This window comes from Leucoraja erinacea, chromosome 11, assembly GCF_028641065.1.
Source record: "Leucoraja erinacea ecotype New England chromosome 11, Leri_hhj_1, whole genome shotgun sequence".
Taxonomy (NCBI): domain Eukaryota; kingdom Metazoa; phylum Chordata; class Chondrichthyes; order Rajiformes; family Rajidae; genus Leucoraja; species Leucoraja erinaceus.
In genome coordinates this window covers 42,503,036-42,522,609 of record NC_073387.1, presented here as the reverse complement: position 1 = coordinate 42,522,609, position 19,574 = coordinate 42,503,036, and the positions used below count along the sequence as shown (strand labels likewise).

Sequence of the window (19,574 nt, the reverse complement as noted above, 5' to 3'; positions counted from 1 at the left end):
AGAGTTTGTACATTCTCCCTGTGACCTTGTGTGTTTTCATAAGTGATAGGAGTAGAATTAGGCCATTTGGCCCTTCATGTCCACTCTGCCATTCAATCATGGCTGATCTATCTCTCCCTCTAACCACATTCTCCTGCCATTTCCCTATAACCCGTGACACTCATTTTCTCTGGGTGCTCTGGTTTTCTCCCACATCCCTCCTGTGCAGCTTTGTAGGTTAATTGGCTTCTGTAAATTGTCCCTAGTGTGTAGGGTAGAACTTTAGTGTACGGGTGATCATTGGCTGGCACAGACTCGGTGAGCCAAAGGGCCTGTTTCCACATTGTATCTTTAAAAAAAGTTTTAAAAATCAGTCTACTTGCACCGCTGATCAGGATCCTGCTGTAATTTTGGATAACTATCTTCACTATCTACGATACCACCCACTTAAAGGTCATCTGCAGACTTATTAATCATGCCTTGTGCATTCTCTTCCAAAATGTTGGTGTAAACCACAAACAGCAATGGGCCCCATCACTAGTCATAGGCCTGTCCTGAGGATCTGGTGGAATCTCAGTGGGAGTTTGCAAAGGCTAAGGTTACAACAAACAGCATTACACAGGGGCAGGCAGAGGCGGATGTTGGAGCAACAGTCGTTAATTTCCATTAATCTCAGTCTTTTTTATTACAAGATACGTAATCAGACCACAATGTTAAAAAAGGATCAAAGTTGAGATTAATCATTGTCCGTAATAATAGCAGTGTGCTGTGATGAGATCTTGTGAGTGTTAAAGGGAAAGGTTGAGTGGAGGTAGATGCACAAGGGATCTGGAGAATCCAGGTCGGAATGAGCAAGTGGAAAACAATACCAAGAGTAGCAACAGTTGAGTCAAGATCACAGGAGGGATACCACCTACACAAGAGGAAGAAAAAAAAATTCACAGGTTCCGCTTCCTTGACTGATCTAAACATGCCACTCCCAAGACAGACATGGCAGCTGATGAGGGACATCTGTAGCATTATTCAAGAAGATACACAGGGTCTCTAACCCAGAGTAGGTGAACCGAGAACCAGAGGACAGATTTTAAGCTAAACGGAGAAAGATTTAATAGGAATCGCAGGGGTAACCTTTTCCACACAAGTTACAAGGTGGGAGTATGGAATAGAGCTGCCAGAGGAGATTGTTGAGACAGGGAAACAATTAGACAGGTACATGGATAGGACAGGTTTGGAGGGCTATGGACCAAATGCAGGCAGGTGGGACTAGTGTAGATGGGACTTGTTGGTCATGTGGGCAAGTTGGGCTGAAGGGCCTGTTTCCATGCTGTATGACTATCACTCTATCACTATGACTATCACTCTATGACTCTAAGATTTCTTCCCTGCTGGACCATTGGCAACATCTTGCTACTCGTCATGGAAGCCGTCATTCTTGTTGTTTCTTTGCTTCTGGCTCCTTCCAATTTGCCACGAGAGGCGTATAAGGATTCTCTCAGCTGGGTGCATATAACCGTGCAAAGAAGTTTGGAAATAGAATGTTGCCACGGCAACCACTTAGGTCGGAAGGAATACTTTAAGTCACTTCTCCGGCTGGGTTCCCACAGGTACAGAATGCCATTTATTGTGCATGTATAGCTGTAGAGGACCACCACTGCAACTGGGAGATCTGATCAATATATGTTACTTAATTAATCAATGGGATTCTATTAATATGCAGTTGGTGTGTAACCATAGAAAAGGTTTGTAATGAAAAATGAAAAATGTGTGTGTGATTTCCTGGGAGGTGTCCTGATGTCTTTATAGTGTGACACTCCAAAATTACTAAATTCTTATACTTAATCACACAGCATGGAACTAGGCCCTTCGGCCCAACTTGCCCATACTGACCCAGATGCCCCACCTACAATAATCCCACCTGCCTGCATTTGGCCCATATCCCTCTGAACCTTTCTTATCCATGTACCTGAGCAAATATTATTATTGAGTCAGGAACAACAGACTTATGAGGAACAGACTTCCAGATTTCAACAACCCTTTGTGGGGGTGTATAAACCAAATTAATGCAAGCAAACTTCACAGTTTAACCTTATTCAACTTCTGCATTCCATTCTCACTGTTGCATTGCAAACTCTTTTGAAAAATGTGTTACATTTAATGGGCACTTATGTTTTTTGTATATGGAAAAGCAAAGGCTTTGCTCCTCCACAGTCCACAATCTCTAACCTTTGCAAATATTCTGATTTGTTTTTCTCACGCTCAGTGCTGATGCTCACACACTACCCATAGTGGCCTTCATCAGTTGCCATTTTCTCGCCATCTGCACCCATCAATTCAGACTAATTTGCTTCCAGACTTAGATCTCTGAGATATAACTCTTCATTTCTTCCTCCGAGTCGCTTTATTGGACAATGAAGTAAGTAAGTAAGTAAGTAAGTAAGTAAGTAAGTAAGTAAGTAAGTAAGTAAGTAATTTTGTTGGCCAAGTATTCACATACAAGGAATTTACCTTGGTGCTCCGCCCACAAGTAACAACATGACATACAGTGATAGTTACGAATGACTCAGAATACACTAAACATTAATAATAATAAGACATTAATGATAAAACATCATTGATCAAGCATGTGAACCAACAAAATACTAACTTTTAAGTAAATACCTGAGGAAAACTACTTTCTATAGTTTCTTGGGTCGGAAGGAACTGCAGATGTTGGTTTACACCAAAGCCAGACACAAAATTCTGGAGTAACTCAGTAGGACAGGCAGCTTCTCTGGAGAAAAGGAATGGGTGACCAGTCTGAAGAAGGGTCTCGACCCGAAACGTCACCCATTCCTTCTTGCCAGAGATGCTGCCTGTCCCGCTGAGTTACTCCAGCATTTTGTGTCTATCTTCTATAGTTTCTTCCCAGCTGTTATCAAGCAACTGAATAGTCCTCTCATCAGCCAGATTGATAGAGTCCTAACCTCCCATCTGGCTAATTTAAAACTTTTGAACAATCTTTAATTAGACTTTATCGGACTTTATCCTGCACTAACTGTTATACCCTTTATCCGTTATCTGTGGGTTTTAGACGGCTTGATTGTAAGCATGTACAGTATTTTCTTTGATTGCAAACTCTTCACTGTACCTCGATACACAATACAATAATAAACTAAGCTAAACTAAAATAGTTCACCCAGCCATTATATTGCCTTTGTCCTTATTTCCTAATTCCACCAATTACCGAACAATGTCACAAAAGTACTTCCAATTCTCGTGTCAATTTTGCTGAATAGAGGCAATATAGAACATAACTCTACAAGGTGCTTTTTTTGTTAACTAAAAGATGTATGATTAATAAACATGGCGCCATAAGGCCGGAAAACAAAATAATGGTGTTTCTATTTAAAGGTGCCAGTACAGCACACTGTCATAAAAATGCAATGACTATATCACCATACTTTAAAATAAAGTTCAAAATAAAACATAGCTGGATTTGTTAAATATCTTTGGACTTTACAGCTCCTTATGAACTCTTTCTATAAACTCACACTTGTTCACCTATTCAATCACTACTACCTCTGATTATAGATTCCAGTAACTGGTCCACATTGAAGAATGGTTATTTTTAGATGAAATTTGAAGACAAGGCAAAGTTAGTTTAGTTTAATTTAGAGATACCGCACAGAGACAGCCCTTTGGCCCACCGAGACCATGTGGGATTCCGTACACTAACACTATCCTCCACACTGGGGACAATTTACAATTTTCACTGAAGCCAATTAAGCTACAAACCTGTACATCTTTGGAGTGTGGGAGGAAACCGGAGCACCCAGAGAAAACCCACGCTGTCACGAGGGGAACGTACAGAGACAGCACCCGTAAGTAAAAAGATTGCGAAATCTTGACCAAAATTCTCAGTCTTTGGCTTCATTTGAAACCACCATGGCTTGGTTGGAAGTGATTTGAAGCTATGAGTGAAGAGATACTCATACAATTTCTGAAAAGAGCACCACGCCATCGAATATTTGGAGGAGCACCTGTTACACAGCATAAAAATCATGTGTTTGAAGATTGGAGAGAAGCAAGCAAAGAAATCAACATTCCAAAGCAAAGAGAAGTGGCCTGACAAATAAATTTTGACACTGATGATTAAGCGCTGCCTGTGGAGCGATCGGCAGGGAGTTAAAAAGTATTGGTAGCAGGGAGTGTGGGTGTTGCAGTCACTGTCGTTGATAGTAACAGGGCAAAATTCTTGAGAGCATATGCAGTCTCTTGTGTCTCCAACATTCTTGAGAAGCGGTTTAATCCTATTTTAACTTCTTGCACAGATTGCACTCCATCTGCTTATTAAATCCAAATCTACAGGAGCAGCATGTGGCTGCCAAGTGAGTACAAACTTGCTGTCTGGAAACCCTTTGGGATTGTGTTCTCCAGAGGTTTCTGTACGTTGAAAATAGGATGCTATTTCCCATTCTAGATTAGCACACCATTTTAATAAATTTTATGCACTATTGCACCATCAGAAATGTGTTGATATTAATGTCACAGCACACTTTGCTAAATTTACTTTTGAAACTGAAAAACAAGTTTAAAGCAAGTAATGCACACTCTGCAGATAGACACAAAAAGCTGGAGTAACTCAGCGGGACAGACGCATCTCTGGAGAGAAGGAATGGGTGATGTTTCGGGTTGAGACCATACTCTGCCTTGCTCAGGTACAACTGATCTTGAGTACTTAAGAAATTTAATGCAATCCAAATGGAAGAGCACAAATTACTGGGTTAGATCTTCTGTGGTCCCCAAACCAACTGGCTGTTTGCCATTGAACTACATGGTTCCTTCCAGCACAATTCTTGGTTTAATCTCCCTTTCAACCCCCAGCTCCTGGCTTTATGGTATGGCCCAATGCTGCTCACTGTAGAGCACAGGACCATTCCCAGTACTAGGCAATGGTCAAATTCACAGAATATCTTTGAGAACTAATGAGGCCTCAACTCCATCATCAACAGCTTTCAAAGAATTTGATTGTTTATGGCATTCATCAATATTTATTGTCATATAAACATTTTTATTTTTTTTATTTTTTTAAGTACCCTAGAACACTACACACTTACAAACAATTAAAAAAATTAAACTAACTAAAACAAATCAGAAATTTCAGTTTACCTTTCTCCTGGAAGCTAACTTCCCCCATTGAGTTCACTTTGTCTGCTGTGCTGGGTGCAGGATCAGAGGTGAGAAACCTGCAGAGGTTTTCATATCTCCACTGTAATCAATGAAGAAACAACTCGCACAGTACAAGTGTACCAGGAACAACATCTTGTGGAGCAGAAGGCCATACTTTAGCCTTCAATGGGCAATGGCCCGGTTTTGAATTAATTTTGAGGTAGATCCAAAAGAATCGCTGCAGAAGCTCTGCCTTAATTTTAAGGAAGGTAAATATTCCTGTACAGATATGGATTGATTGCCTGTTTTTTGTTAACCTGAATATATGAATTAAATTCTCCATCTCTGGATCAGCGATTAATTTTCACAGCAAGATGAAGTGTGGTTACAACCAAATTCGAGTTGTAATCCAATAATCTTGTACCTTTGATGATGTATACGCCAGAGTAAGTTCATGTGATAGGAGCAGAATTAGGCCATTTGGCCCATCGAGCCTACTCCGCCATTCAATCATGACTGGCCTATCTTTCCCATTCAACCCCATTCTCCTGCCTTCTCCCCATATCCCTTGACAGCCGTACAAATCAAGAATATAAATCTTGATTAGTACTTAAGTACTGTATTAAATATAAAGGGGCAAAGTTCCAGAGAATCACAGAATCATAGAAAGATTACAGCAGGGAATGAGGCCAGTTAGTCCATCAAGTAGTGATGTCTTTATGCAAGAACAATCCGCTAAAGCCCCACTCTCCTGCTCCCTCCCCTCTGCCCTGCGGATTCATTTTTTTCACTTGTCCTTTTCAATCCTATTGAATATACCTACACCACCCCATTTCCAGCAATGCATACTTGATCTCAACCACTCATTGTTTACAAAAGTTTTTCTTGTTTTTTTCTTCAGTGAATCACCTTCATTATCCTTGTCACTAAAGAAAGGTCCTGACCCAAAACGTAATGTAATCTTGTCCTCCAGAAATGCTGTCTGATCCATTGAGTTACTCCAGCACTTTGTGTTCTACACCAATTTCCAGTGTTAGCTGTTTTGTGTGTCTTCATTGTCCATTCTATGTCATCTGGTTCTTGACCCTTATGCCGATGGGAGAATTGTCTCCATCTATTCTGCTTATACCCTTCATGCTATTAAATATCACATCCCCTTTCAACCTCCTCTAGCCTGAAGCCAACAACTCACAGCTTCTCCAGTCTACTCATGTATCCAGAGTTATACATCCAGTAGATCTCTTCTGCCGTCTCTCAAAGATCTCTTCAACTTTTAAAGAATGAGATGCCCAAAATAAAAATAAAACTCTGTGATAGGGCAATATACTACAGTTTCATACCTCATTTGTTGTAAATTGTCTTTATTAATTGCTAACTAACTTCTCAATCTGCCCTGCTACTTTAAAAGCTCCACCTCTCTTCTCATCTGAACCCTAAGGTATAGCTCCTGAAGTAGTTCTGAACATTTGCATGGACAGATGACCAGAGATGCTCGGTTGGAATTGGTGTATGTCTTCTAAGTGAACTGAAGTAACCTCAGCCAAGGCCTAGATAAGGCAACCGTCCCATAACCTTGTAGTGGTACAAACAACATTACATAAGCAAATGAGGGTATGGGCTGCTTGCACGATATAGCATGAATGATTGTCCATATACGGCAAAGATGGTTACACATGGTGCATGTAGTAGGTGACCTGATAATAGCGCTAAATATAAATTTAATCTTCTATTTAGCCCGACATATTCAGTTATTTACACTTACCACAGACAAGGAAGCCTATTAAAAAGGTTTGTATGCAATTCAGAGACCATTTTATCCTTCGATGGATGACTTCTCTGGTAGCTACCCAGTAATAAAGTTTACTAAAGACAATACGGGGCCTCCTTCAATTGGTGCTGTGATGTTGGACAGAAATTGGGTCATTAGGTTAACAGGACTATACCATCAGGAATTCCTTTTCTCTTTTGGTACCAGTTATTTTGAATTTTTTTCCTTTGCTCCTCTTATTTCCCTTCTCATTCATGTTTGAACTATTATCATCCTTATCTATTTTGGTCTCTCTTTGACTGTAACTAACCCCCCCCCCCCCCCCCCCCCCCCCCCCCCCCCCCCCCCCCCCCCAGTTAAAAGTTGTACTATTCAATTGCTGTTGTGCCAACTTTAACTACTAAGGGCCGATTAATTCTTGCCCTTTTCAAATTGCTCTTCTTCAAATGGCTATTTCTACTTCTGGGTGGTTTATATCTTATTGTGTTGTTCCTATATATTATAATTCTGTAATCAGTTACACACTGTTACTATTTGGTGCATTTCAATTCCCCCAAACAGTTTCAGCAACACCCCCGTACCCCGTAAGACAGGAACATACCGAATGAAGAAGTTCACTTCCACATGTTTCAAGCATTCCTTCTCTTTTTTACCCTTATGTTATTACCAACCTACTCTACGCACAAACAGTTAAACTCTCTTGTTATCACTACACTGACTTGATTGCATCTTTGCAATTTTGTAAATGTATGCGTCTATAGCCTTCTTATTCATTTCAGCTTTTTGATTCCTATTGTTTATAATGCTGACAAAATAAATTCCATCCTTGACCATTCCAGGTCATCATTTTCCTCCAATACTGCGATATTCATATTAATCAGAACTAACAACACACCAGACCCCTTCTCTTTTCTTCCCTCCCTATCTTTCCAGGGATATTTGGCAATCAATCATGCTCTTTCTTTTAGCCAGGTTTTCATTTCTGCCACAACATGACAATTCCATGTGGCCAATTGTACCCCAGAACTCTCCAGCTTCATTTATATTCCATGTACTTACAAGCATATATACCAATCCAATCTCAGACCGAATTGTACTGTCTCTGGTGCTGTTTAAAACCATATTAATTCTTACCCTGAAACTATTTATCTCTCCCAATTCTTTCCTCACCTTTTCAATGCTACATCCTGGAGCTCGTTGAGACTGAGAATTGTACAGTGTATATACAGGCCCTTCTGCCCACTATCAGTTCAGTTTAGTCTATTGTCACATGTACTGAGATACAGTGAAAATCTTTTGTTGCATGCTCCCCAGTCAGCAGAAAGACAATACATGATTACAATTGAGCAATAACAGTGGATAAGGGAATAGCGTTTAGTGCAAGGTTAAGCCAGCAAAGTCCGATCAAGGATAGTCCGAGGTTCACCATTAAGGTAAATAGTAGTTCAACACTGCTCTTTGGTTGTGGTGGCATGTTTCAGTTGCCTGATAACAGCTGGGGAGAAATTGTCTCAGAATCTGGAGGTGTGTGTTTTCACACTACTATACCTGTTGCCTGATGGTAGAGGGAAGAAGATGGAGAGGCCATCATGTGACTTGTCCTTGATTATGCTGCTGGCCTTGCCGTGGCAACATGAGGTATAAATGGAGTCAATACGGAGGTTGGTTTGTGTGATGGTCTGGGCTGCATCCACAATTTGCTGATGGGGCTGTTCCCAAACCAAGCTGTGATGCATTCCGATAAAATGTTTTCTATGGTGCATCTGTAGAAGTTGGTGAGAGTTGTAGGCAAACTTCCTAAGCCTTTTTATGGTGTAGAGGCATTAGTGTGCTTCCACGCAACAAAAGCTTTTCATTGTACATCGGTACACGTCACAATTATATAAACAAAATATGAAGCTGTGAAAAGGAAATACTCAGTGGTGTAATAGGATCAGCCTACTCAGTATAACGTTTTGCATTATCACCTCAAATTTTCCAACTTAGAGTCATAGGGCCATAGAGTAATAGGGTGTGGAAACAGGTCCATCGGCCCAATTCGCCCATACCGGCCAACACTGTCCCAGCTACCCCAGCCCCACTTGCCTGCGCTTGGTCCATAACCCTCCAAACTTGTCCTATCCATGTACCTGTTCAACTGTTTCTTAAACAATGGGATAGTCCCAGCCTCAACTACCTCCTCTGGCAGCTTGTTCCATACACCCACCACCCTCTGTGTGAAAATGTTACCCCTCTGATTCCTATTGATTCTTTTCCCCTTCACCTTGAACATATGTCCTCTGGTCCTCGATTCCCCTACTCTGGGTAAAAGACTGTGCACCTACCCGATCTATTAATCTCATGATTTTGTATACTTCTATAAGATCGCCCCTCATCCTCCAATGCTCCATGGAATAAAGACCCAGCCTACTCAACCCCTCCCTATAGCTCACACCCTATAGTTCTGGCAACATCCTCATAAATCATTTCTGAACCTTTTCAAGCTTGGCAATATCTTTCCTATAATATGGTACCCAGAAATGAACACAATGTTCTAAATGCAGTCTCACCTATGTCATACAACTGCAACATGACCTCCCAACTTCTATACTCAATACTCTGACTGAAGAAGGCCAAAGTGCCAAAAGCCTTTTTGACCACATTATCTACCTGCAACTCGACCTTCATGGAACCATGCACTTGTACTCCTAGATCCCTCTGCTCTCCAACATTATCCAGAGGCCTACCATTTGCTGTGTAGGTCCTGCCCTTGTTCGATGTCCCAAAATGCAACACCTCACACTTCTCTGTATTAAATTCCATCAACCATTCCCCTGTCCAACTGGCCATTTGATCCAGATCCTGCTGCAATCGTTCACAACCATCTTCACTGTCTGCAAAACCACTAACTTTTGTATCATCAGCAAACTTGCTAATCTTGCCTTGTGTGTTCTCATCCAAATCATTGATGCAGATGTCAAACAGTAACGGGCCCAGCACCGAATCCTGTGGCACACCACTAGTCACAGGCCTCCATTCTGAGAAGCAACCTTCCATCATCACCCTCTGCTTCCTTCCATGGAGCAAATTTGCTATCCATTCAGCTATTTCTCCTTGGATCCCATGAGATCTAACCTTCCAGAGCAGCCTAACATGCAGCACCTTGTCGAACCTTGCTCTATTAAAGTCCATGTAATCAACATCTACAGCTCTGCCTTCATCAACCTTTTGTAAGGTAGTTGATGATGCAAAGTAAAACTGCCATATACGTGGTTCAATACTACTTAAAAGAAAGATTATGATCTCGAAGATACAATCTTCTTCGGACTGAATCAAGCTGCAACTCAAGCTGGGGTATTGTGTACAATCTCACTGCAAACGAAGCACAAGGAGCACATTTCCAGCATTCCAGATGGACACATTTTTTAAATTCCAGTAGCTCTTGGAGCACACATTTTCCCCCAGCCACTGTATCTTTGACTACCTCCTGCAAAGTCAATGAATTTTAAAGAGCAGAGCCGATTCAGTCTTTGCAGATAGACATGATTCTATTCATTAACACCAGCGTATACCTGAAACTTGAGGTTTTCTGTTCAGCAACATAAAATTATTGCTGAATGAATGATAATGAATTATTTAAATACTCTCCCAACAAATAATTAAGTTGACAAAAAATTTCAGTGGTATTCTAAAGCAGTTAGCCTGTGAGATGTTCTCTAATTACTGGGACTAACCTACTCTCACCAAAAAACTAAATGTAAACTAGTAAATGTTTTGTTTCCCAAATCCATTGGTTCAGATAACGTGAAGATGTTCTGAAACTTGCAATGTGAAATTTTGGATCTCCTACTTTGCCCACAAATGATTTCTATCTATGAATCATCACCAAGGAATGACATTGAAAGCATCTCTAACATAGTCCAACATCAACTTTTGTGTAAGAAAGAACTGCAGATGCTGGTTTAAATTGAAGGTAGACACAAAATGTTGGGGTAACTCAGCGGGACGGGCAGCATCTCTGGAGGAGCGAAGGAATGGGTGACGTTTCAGGTCGACACCCTTCTTCAGACTGATGTCAGGGGAGTGGGCGGGACAAAAATAGAATGTAGTCGGAGACAGTAAGACTGGTGGGAGAACTGGGAAGAGAGAGGGGATAGAGAGGGAAAGCAAGGGCTATTGAAGTTAGAGAAGTCAATGTTCATACCACTGGGGTGTAAACTACCCAAGCGAAATATGAGGTGCTGTTTCTCCAATTTGTGCTAGGCCTCACTCGGACAATGGGGGAGGCCCAGGACAGAAAGGTCAGATTGGGAATGGGAGGGGGGGTGGTTCTGCTGAGCAACCGAGAGATCAGATAAGTTAAGACGGACTGAGCGGAAGTGTTCAGCGAGACCAAGCACAGGCTCGGCGAGGCAAGTAAGCAAGGCAAACAAGTATATGCTGCTCCTGTGGGCAAATGGCAATTTCTGTGCCCTGTACTCTTTCTCTGCTTTCTGACTCGTTCTCTGCTTTCCCGCTCTCTCTCTAGCACCCAGAGAAAACAAACATGATCACAGGGAGAACATACAAACTCCGTAGACAGCACTCATGGTCAGGGTCGAACCTGGGTCTCTGGAGCTGTAAGGCAGCAACTCTACCATTGCGTCACTTTGCCGCGCTTGTATTGACAAATAGACTCACGAGTTGCCTCAATCCTTTTATTGCTCTGTGTTAACATGTGTGTAATCTGCCATCCAATTGATGCACTTGTCAATTACATCAGATTTTAATGCATCTTTTTTTGTTGTACCAGTACAGGGAAGATGTGGCATTTGGCTTTCTCATGTCAGGAGTCTCCTGGAACCCTGTTGATCAACATTTTAACCGCTATTGTCATTATTGCTGATCCAAAAGAGGAATACTCCTTTGACTTTACATCCTACAATGTGCCTGACTTGTTTCTATTCTTTCCTCAAGACCTTGATGAGAATTTACTCGAGAGATTTTCTGCGCGTGAGAAAATCTTCTCCTGGTGATACCTGTCAGCTTCCTACTTCTTGCATTACTTTTCCACATCCAATTACTACTTTCTGTCCCTTTCAGGCATATACCTGACAGGCAAGACACAGATGAGCTCATGGTACAAGCTCAGAATGCATCTTGTCTTTGTCTCATCCACACCCACACGCAAGTAGGTGAGGGCAAATTTCAACCCCAATGTGTTTCAGAATTAACATTTTATCATTGCAACAAGAGAAGCAGAACCATGAAACCTCAACTATGATTTGTTTAATGATTTACAGAAGCTGCCGAACTAGTCCAGTCATTATTTTAAATATATATTCCTTTCACCCCATTGAAACTAGTGGGCTGTAGAACACTGGTACCACCCCATGGTGACATAAAATATTACAGTTTGAAGCATCAATCATCATCCACATGGTGGTGCTGTAAGCAATAATATTTCAATTGCTATAAAAAGGGTAATCATGAATATGAAATCAGCATTTAATGAAACTATATGTCCCTGTGGAGAAAGATAAATGCTCCATCAATTACTTAAAAATTATACCTGAAGTATCAAAATATTGCAAAAAGTGGTGCTTCATTTCGTGCCAGCTTAGATTTCCAATGTAATTAATTTTGAAATATAGTTACCCTGCACATCTGTAAATTATGGGCTGTTATAAAGTAAAACATTGACTATATATCCACTAAACTAACAGAACCAGTTAGCTCGTAAAAAAACGTTGTTAATTTAACACATACAGGTAATGTGCATGTATAAAATGTATGAGCATGCAAAATAAATATGTGAATAGTTATTTTACAGAAAATAACATAGAGCATTATTTCCTTGCAGGTTAACGTGATATTAGTTATTCATCTAATTGCAGTATTTTGTGAAACAAAATGGACATGCCGTGACTCACTTAACAATCGCTGTGTTTCAGTTTAATTCTTCGATAAATTAATGGAAATGGTTTCTTAAGGATGTTATACGAGCAGAAAACTGAAATATGCTGGAGAAACTCAGCAGGCAGTATTTATCTTAATGTTTTTTGTGTTTGGGATCCTTCTTCAGAACAGACCCTCCATGGAAGCCAACTGACCTGAAATTTTCTAACATTTTTGGCTTTTAATTCAGATTTCCAGTCACTGCAGATTTTAAAATTTCATTTTAATTAGAACCATTCATCCCTCACTGACAGTCCAAACTAATATTATTTTATAATCACAGAGAATCCACACAGGAAAATTAAAGCTTTTATTTTGTATATTTATGAGAAATTGAAATTTATTCTGCATTAATTTTAACATTTGACTATGCTATATTTCCCTATGAAATATTAGAGGAATTAGTTAGAATTCTCTCTAAGCAACAAACTATTTACAGTTGAAAAAAAGCTAATTGAAAGTGGATCTTTCAGTAATATTAACTTGTAACATATGAATCTTAATTTTGTATGGTTTCTATTTGAAGCAATTTGTTGAGATGTGAATGAGATACATCTACATCCTAGCTGCCTACCTAGCCAAATGATCTCACTGTAATTGCAGCTCCAGTACCTAACAATAACGTAGAAATGTCTGAAGAACGGTGCCGACCTGAAACGTCAACCAGCATTTTTCTCCAGAGAGCTGCCTGACCCGCTGAGTTACTCCAGCATTTTGTGTCTATCTTCAGATATACCAGCAACTGCGGATCCTTTCTACACAACGTGGAAAATTGGCCAGGTACATCCTTGCAAAAGAGAGAAGCACAGAATCTAGCCCATTGCCAGGCATTCTGCCTCTCCCTTATCAAGAGCAAAATTGCAAAAGGAGTCAGCTGTAAATTCATCACCTGCTTAATGGCCTTCATGCAGTTTGCTGGATTAATACAAATGATTTAAAAAAATGTTTATTAAAATGATAAGCATAGAATGCACATCACTTAAAGAAAATAGACCAGGTTGGCACAGGAACAGGCCATTCGGTCCACAGTGTCTGTGCTGAACATGATGCCAAGATAAACTAATCTCATCAGTCTGCACATGATCCATATGCCTCCATGTTCTGTGTATCCATGTGCCTGGAGGTTCAATAGAGCTAAAAAATATCCCTATGAGTCAAAGCAATTATCACAATGATGACTAATGAATATATGTCCTGTGGAGACACAAGCAACAGCTGAAGCTGGGTAACAAAAAAGCCACAAAGTGTTGGAGTAACTCAGCAGGTGGGGCAGCATCTCTGGAGAATGTGGATATAGGCCCTGACCCGAAACATCACCTATTCATGCTGAGTTACTCCAGTAATTTGTGTCTTAAGATACGTCTTGTCTTTTGTTGCGGTTTGTGTTGGAGCTGCCCTTGAAATGGGGATAGTGCTCATTACTTTTCCAGTCTGTGATTCGGATTTACTGATGCTGTTCATCAACCATCACTGTACTGTATACCAAGCAGAACTGCCCACCTGTGGCACGTCTCAGACATAATCCTAAAGACTTATTTTAAGCACAGTTACATATAATGCAGTGGCATAGTATCCTAAGGGATCTTCCATTTGCGCCCTGTAGGCAATTCACAGTGCAGATTTAAATACCCAATCAGGACACTGCAATAAAGTATAACAAGTTCCTGTTATTCGTCTTCACAGATATGAATATTTTCCAACAAAAAGGTTCTGATCTAGCTACAATAGATGTACTGTACAAGGCATATAGATTTATAAGGTATGTATATTTTAATCATGTTGCATTTTTTTCAGCAGCTTACCTGCAATGAGCTGTCCAACTGCCCTTAAAAGTGCATATTTTAATGCTAGGAGCATTGTAAGAAAGGTGGATGAGCTTAGAGTCTGGATAGACACCTGGAAGTATGATGTTGTGGCGATCAGTGAAACGTGGTTGCAGGAGGGCTGTGATTGGAAACTAAATATTCCAGGATTTCGTTGCTTCAGGTGTGATAGAATTGGAGGGGCAAGAGGTGGAGGTGTTGCATTGCTAGTCAGGGAAGATATTACAGCAGTGCTTTGGCAGGATAGATTGGAGGGCTCATCTAGGGAGGCTATTTGGGTGGAATTGAGAAGTGGGAAAGGTGTAGCAACACTTATAGGGGTGTATTATAGACCGCCAAACGGGGAACGAGAACTGGAAGAGCAAATATGTAAGGAGATAGCAGAGATTAGGAGTAAGCACAAGGTAGTGATTGTGGGAGATTTCAACTTTCCACACATAGACTGGGAAACACATTCTGTAAATGGGCTGGATGGGTTGGAGTTTGTAAAATGTGTGCAGGATAGTTTTTTGCAGCAATACATAGAGGTACCTACTAGAGGAGGGGCAGTGCTGGACCTCCTGTTAGGAAATGAGACTGGACAGGTGGCGGAGGTATGCGTTGGGGAGCACTTCGGGTCCAGTGATCACAATACCATTAGTTTCAATATAACTATGGAGAGGGTCAGAACTGGACCTAGGGTTGAGATTTTTTGATTGGAGAAAGGCTAACTTTGATGCGATGCGAGACGATTTAAAAGGAGTGAACTGGGACATTTTGTTTTATGGGAAAGATGTAGAAGAGAAATGGAGGACATTTAAAGGGGAAATTTTGAGAGTATAGAATCTTTATTTTCCTGTTCGGTTGAAAGGAAACAGTACAAATTGGAGAGAGCCCTGGTTTTCAAGGGAAATTGGACATCTTGTTCGGAAAAAGAGGGAGATCTACAATAATTATAGGCAGCATGAAGTAAATGAGGTGCTTGAGGAGTATAAGGAATGTAAAAAGAATCTTAAGAAAGAAATTAGAAAAGCTAAAAGAAGATATGAGGTTGCTTTGGCAAGTAAGGTGAAAGTCAATCCAAAGGGTTTCTACAGCTATATTAATAGCAAAAGGATAAGGAGGGATAAAATTGGTCCATTGGAGAGACAGAGTGGACAGCTATCTGCAGAGCCAAAAGAGATGGGGGAGATATTGAACAATTTTTTTCTTCGGTATTCACCAAGGAGAAGGATATTGAATTATGTGAGGTAAGGGAAACTAGTAGAGTAGCTATGGATACTATGAGGTTCAAAGTAAAAGAAGTACTGACACTTTTGAAAAATATAAAAGTGGATAAGTCTCCAGGTCCTGACAGGATATTCCCTAGGACATTGAGGGAAGTTAGTGTAGAAATAGCCGGGGCTATGACAGAAATATTTCAAATGTCATTAGAAACGGGAATAGTCCCCGAGGATTGGCGTACTGCGCATGTTGTTCCATTGTTTAAAAAGGGTTCTAAGAGTAAACCTAGCAATTATAGACCTGTTAGTTTGACTTCAGTGGTGGGCAAATTAATGGAAAAGATACTTAGAGACAATATATATAAGCATCTAGATAAACAGGGTCTGATTAGGAACAGTCAACATGGATTTGTGCCTGGAAGGTCATGTTTGACTAATCTTCTTGATTTTTTGAAGAGGTTACTAGGGAAATTGACGAGGGTAAAGCAGTGGATGTTGTCTATATGGACTTTAGTAAGGCCTTTGACAAGGTTCCTCATGGAAGGTTGGTTAAGAAGGTTCAACTGTTGGGTATAAATGCAGGAATAGCAAGATGGATTCAACAGTGGCTGAATGGGAGAAGCCAGAGGGTAATGGTGGATGGCTGTTTATCGGGTTGGAGGCAGGTGACTAGTGGGGTGCCTCAGGGATCTGTGTTGGGTCCTTTGTTGTTTGTCATGTACATCAATGATCTGGATGAAGGTGTGGTAAATTGGATTAGTAAGTATGCAGATGATACAAAGATAGGGGGTGTTGTGGATAATGAAGAGGATTTCCAAAGTCTACAGAGTGATTTAGGCCATTTGGAGAAATGGGCTGAAAGATGGCAGATGGAGTTTAATGCTGATAAATGTGAGGTGCTACACCTTGGCAGGACAAATCAAAATAGGACGCACATGGTAAATGGTAGGGAATTGAAGAATACAGTTGAACAGAGGGATCTGGGTATAACCGTGTATAGTTCCTTGAAGGTGGAATCTCATATAGATAGGGTGGTAAAGAAAGCTTTTGGTATGCTAGCCTTTATAAATCAGAGCATTGAGTATAGAAGCTGGGATGTAATGTTAAAATTGTACAAGGCATTGGTGAGGCCAAATCTGGAGTATGGTGTACAATTTTGGTCGCCAAATTATAGGAAGGATGTCAACAAAATAGAGAGAGTACAGAGGAGATTTACTAGAATGTTGCCTGGGTTTCAGCAACTAAGTTACAGAGAAAGGTTGAACAAGTTAGGGCTTTATTCTTTGGAGCGCAGAAGGTTAAGGGGGGGGACCTGATAGAGGTCTTTTAAAATGATGAGAGGGATAGACAGAGTTGATGTGGACAAGCTTTTCCCTTTGAGAATAGGGAAGATTCAAACAAGAGGACATGACTTCAGAATTAAGGGACAGAAGTTTAGGGGGTAATATGAGGGGGAGCTTCTTTACGCAGAGAGTGGTGGCGGTGTGGAATGAGCTCCCAGTGGAAGTGGTGGAGGCAGGTTCATTGGTATCATTTAAAAATAAATTGGATAGGCATATGGATGAGAAGGGAATGGAGGGTTATGGTACGAGTGCAGGCAGGTGGGACTAAGGGGAAAAAAATTTGTTCGGCATGGACTTGTAGGGCCGAGATGGCCTGTTTCCGTGCTGTAATTGTTATATGGTTATATGGTTAAAAGGGATTTCCTTGACTTTCTGATTAATCATACATCAAGGGCAGAAATATGTTATGTAAACTTGTTTATGCAAGTCTTATCTCCAAGATTTCTGGGACATATTGTCAGAACTGATAATGTTACAATTCCTTCAACTTTCAATGCCGAGTGCCCAGTCCAAAGTTGATTAGTGTTAATCGAGTTCCAATGTTATAGCGTAGGGAACAACTGCAGATGCTGGTTTAAATCAAAGATAAGACCCAAAAAGCTGGAGTAACTCAGTGGGTCAGACAGCGTCCCTGGAGAAAGAAATAGGTGACAATGTTGTAGTGCAGTGAGACGGAAGTTTGATGGGTTGGTACTGCAGTATCACACATGCACTTGTTAGTGGATTCTGGGGGACCAGTGGACCATACCGAGAACAGGCTGTAATTGTGCAACAGCACTGAAATGTCTTCATATTGCAGAAACTGAAATTCACTGAAAGTGCCCTGGTTCCTAGTTGCTGCTTACAATGTAATTAACACTGCAAATGAATGACCCGATGAAGCTGACATGACCCCAAATGTTACTTTGAAAAAACTTTATTATTATTATGTAAGGAAAGATTAATCAATGAACTTAATTATATTCTTTAGTTTATTTTTTTTTAGTTTAGAGATACAGCCTGGAAACAGGTCGTTCAGCCCACCGAATCCACACTGACCAGCGATTCCCGCACATTAACACTAGGGACAGGGGTACAGTGCTGCCGGAGCTCACTAAAGCGTTGCTCCGGCACCTCCGTAAAAAAAAAGAGAAAGAAAAACCAGCGGGAATTTTAGCTGGTGGGTGTGTGATCGGGGTAACCCAATTGAAAAAAGTGGGAAGGGGAAGACACATGACTAATGAGATTCCCTGTCGGAGGTGGGGGGGAAGGAGCAATAAGACCCAGCAGAGTCAGACCACGTGCTGTCTGCATCTTGGAGGTTGTGGGCCTGGTGCTGAGCCTGGAACTCTGGTGAGGTGATGGTGGCCAGTGGAGAGGCGAGGGCCGGTGGAGTCGGTGGTGGTGTCACGTGGGGGGCTGGAGTAGAGATACGAGTAGGCAGCAGCAACATCGGTGGTCCTGGGGAGTCAGTGACGGTCGGCGGCAGCAGCATTGGTGGCCCCGGGTAGGTGGTGAGATTCGGCCACCGCGGCGGTTTTATTGGTCCGTGCCTGGGTTAGGCGGTGAGGGTCGGAGAGGCGGTGGATGTTGTTGCTGCTCCTCGTGGAGGCCATCTTGGCCCCGTGGTGGTTGTTCAGGCGACGCCGCAGTCCAACTGTGGAGCTCCAGGCCTGCGGGCGGGCGGTCGAGTCGAAGAGTGATGGTGGAGGTGGGCAAGCTTGTGATCCTTGGTAGAGTCCAGATAGGCAAGGAAGCGTTTGTTGAATGTGTGGATCTGGTGTCGAATGAAGTAGAGTTGTGGTTCATTGCAGATGTGAGTGGACGAGTGGGTGGGTGGGCGAGTGAGTGGGTGAGTGTGGGTGTGTTTGTGTAAGTGTGTGTGTGTTCGTGTGAGTGTGTGTGTGTGTGTTCGTGTGAGTGTGTGTGTGTGTGTGTGTGTGTGTGTGTGTGTGTGTGTGTGTGTGTGTGTGTGTGTGTGTGTGTGTGTGTGTGTGTGTGTGTGTGTGTGTGTGTGTGAACGCCCAGAGCTGCGGGAGAGCCAGGGCGAGTTGGTTCCGGGCCGGCACTTCTGTAAAAATACATGATTACCATCTTTTTCTTTACTTGCTTGATAATTATATTTTATGATAATTAGTGAGTGCAACCGTGCAATATTTTGTCATATTATTAAATTAAGTATTATATGTTTTATTGTACTAGTTATACACTGGGCGAAGGGGCCGCTGTTCTGGCGGCAGCCATGGCAGCAGCGCGTCAGCCTTTCAATTTTATTTTTATTTTTAGTTTGTTTTAAAGTGTGTATTTAGTGGGGTTTCTTGTGTTTTGTGTGGGGGGTGGTGTGGGTGGTGTAAGGGGGAAATCGCTTCGGTCGCCTCCTCCATGGAGAGGCGACTTTTTCCAGGTCGCCTCCCCT

The 19,574-nt window shown here is 41.5% G+C and overlaps 1 long non-coding RNA gene across 1 annotated transcript; it reads left to right on the top strand.

Moving 5' to 3' along the window:
• Nucleotides 1-13,337: 13,337 nt before the first annotated feature.
• Nucleotides 13,338-16,645, top strand: LOC129701358 (uncharacterized). The gene is made up of 2 exons (XR_008724190.1): nt 13,338-13,591; nt 14,495-16,645. It is a non-coding gene; the product is annotated as an uncharacterized LOC129701358 (long non-coding RNA).
• Nucleotides 16,646-19,574: the final 2,929 nt, after the last annotated feature.